The following is a 2,802-nucleotide window of genomic DNA, read 5'->3' as shown; positions in this document are numbered from 1 at the left end:
GACAGTACAAAACTAAATAATTGTTCCTCAAATTTATTATTTTGGTGAATAACTTATTTTATTCTCACATTTATACCAAAATATAGCTAAGGTAATTTTTACGCATTTTTACAAATTTATTTAGTAATTTTAAAGCTAAATTGCATACAATTGCAATTTTAGCCTATTTTGAGATTTAATAGCATTTTATAATTATGAAATTAGTTCCAGTATTTTTATTTTAATATTTATATATTATTAATTAATTTAGTACCTTTAATTTGTTTCCAGAAATTATCTTACTATTTTTATAAAATAAAAAGGGAAAAACTGGTTATTTAAATACTAGCCCTGTTTCATTTCAATTATAGCCCAAATCAACCCCCAATTAAAACCCAATTTCAATCTTAAGCGGGCTAACCCAATTTCGATTTAACCCGCCCCTGACCCAACCAAAACCTACCCGACCCAGATTCCCTCTTATCCTGGCCGTTGATCTTTGAGATCAACGACCCCTATTCATTCTTGCCTTTTTTAATCAAAACGACTACCCTAATCCCCTCATTCCTCATCTATCAGCCGCCTCTAAACACCCCACTCTCTCAAACTCTCTCGAATGTTCTCAGAACCCTAATCGCCTCCTACCGTCTCCAACCTCGAAACCACCGGAATCCTTGGCTTCTCATGCCATGGGAGGCTTAAACTCACCTCCTTTGCTCTTATACGCTTGGTACTCGAAGGTTCGAGGTTTGACCTCGAAGGTGTTCGTTCAGATCTCCACCGATCCAAGGTTCTACGGCCATCTCCGGCTTTGCTCCGGCGTATCCTGGTCTTCTGAGCCTGTTTCTGATCTTCTCCGACTCAGATCGGACCTTTTCAAAGCCTTTCTCATTTTAGGGTTCTTCTGAAACCCTAACTATTCGAGGTTTTCTCCAATTTTTCTTAGATCTGTAGTGTATCCATGCTCTATTTGAGTTTTCAAACGGTTTCCCCAACTTTCTTTCAAAAATTACTTTAATTGATTCTTTTTCGATTTAGGGTTTTCTGAAATGCTTAAAATGTTTCTCCGACTTTTCTTTTCCCTTTCTTTGTGTGTATTTGTCTCTACTGTGCTCATATGTTTCCTTTCTACCAAACATGTTCTTCTGTGCTTTATAATATTTCATTTTCCTACTGTGTCTCTATACCCTGCTCTCACATGTTTATCTCACTGTGTTTCCTATATCATGTTCTCGCATGCTTTCTACTGTGTTCTTGTGCTTTTTCTTTTACCATGTTCTTGTATGGTCTTTTACTGAGTTTTATACTCCGTTCTTGAATGTTCTTTACTGTGTTCTATATGCTCCACGCTTGTGTTTCTTCTACCATGTTTTCCATATTATGTTCTCATGTGCTTTCTACTATGTTCTGGTTTTTCTTCTACTATGTCCTGCTATACTATACCTTTCTACTGTGTTCTTTGATATTTTCCTTCTACTGATCCTTGTTTAGGCTTCTTCTGAGAAAACTTTCTTAAGCATGTTTCTTCTACTCTTTCTACTGTGTTTGCATGTGTTCTCATGAGTTTCTGAAAGAAACCTCTGAGCCTGTTTCGACTACTTGCTTCCTCATCTCTGTATTTGATTCAAGGTTTAAACCCTAGAATTTGGGGGTTCTGCCGAGGTTTGGCCATGTGATTGAACTAGGGTTCTATTTTTGAACCCTTGACTCTCTCAGACTAACTTTTGAGTTTTTGAACTAAGTCTGAACTTATTTGCTTACATACAACTCTAAACATTTAAATTTCTTCTACACTAGACTCTTCTACTGATTGGCATGACAGTTCTTTCATGTTTAAACGTGTCTGTATGCTTTATATGTGTGATAAATCTTTCTTCAAAGAGGTTTTCAAACTAGTGATTGACTCAGAATTCCTTTTTAATAGGTCTAATTGATTGTTTACTGATTTTCCTTAAGCTAAAACCTTTTCCATCTTTCTGACTTGGTTCATTCATACCAAATCTCAGACCTTGTGATTTCTTGGCTGTTAATTGATTTTCTTTCCTTAAATTGTACAACCGTGTATTTCAGAGACCTTGTCCTTAAATAACCTTTATGTATTTACCCTCAATTGCATGCTTTACACAAGTGTTTGATTAATTTCTTTCCTTAATTGTTTTATACCCATTTGAATTTGAATCCCTTAATTAAAGAGAGTCTTATGTGATTGATTTACAATCAGTCTTCAATTATTTTCTTACCTTATTTCCTCATGACTTCCACACTATAAATACACGACCCCTCTTTTCACAAAGCACGCACGATTAACACATTTCAGACCTCACAATTTCACAATCTCTTTTGAACTCACACTCATAGTATTCTGTCTTCCTGTTTGCACTTCAGCATCACCCCAATGTGTTTACTTACAGTTTTCTTCTGTATCCATGTCTACTTTATTATTCTGTGGAGTTTGATATTTAGTTAGTATGCCTATGTTCTATTGCTTGTTTCTTTTATGAATCTTTGCTCCCTACCCCATTACTCCTATGTGTTTATGAGTGATGACTCAGGGTATGGCAATATGAGTTGTTGTCCATGAACTGAGTTCTGAGGTCTTAACCTCTAAACAGGCTAAAGGGTATGCCAGCATATCCCATTGCTGAGTATGCCCGTCATCCTACTCTCCTTATGTTCTTGCAAATTCCCACTCCCCTACACCTTTATGTGTGTTGATTTTAAGTTATTCCCCTTTTTCCTTTCCCCTTTCAGAATTCCATTCCTGCACTTGCACTCTCTATTAGTCCCTAAGTTCTGCCCCCTCTTGTGAGCCTTGCCTTGGGA

Source organism: Nicotiana attenuata, unplaced genomic scaffold (genome assembly GCF_001879085.1).
Source record: "Nicotiana attenuata strain UT unplaced genomic scaffold, NIATTr2, whole genome shotgun sequence".
Classification (NCBI taxonomy): domain Eukaryota; kingdom Viridiplantae; phylum Streptophyta; class Magnoliopsida; order Solanales; family Solanaceae; genus Nicotiana; species Nicotiana attenuata.
The sequence above is the reverse complement of the archived record's forward strand: the minus strand, read 5'-3'. Positions refer to the sequence as shown.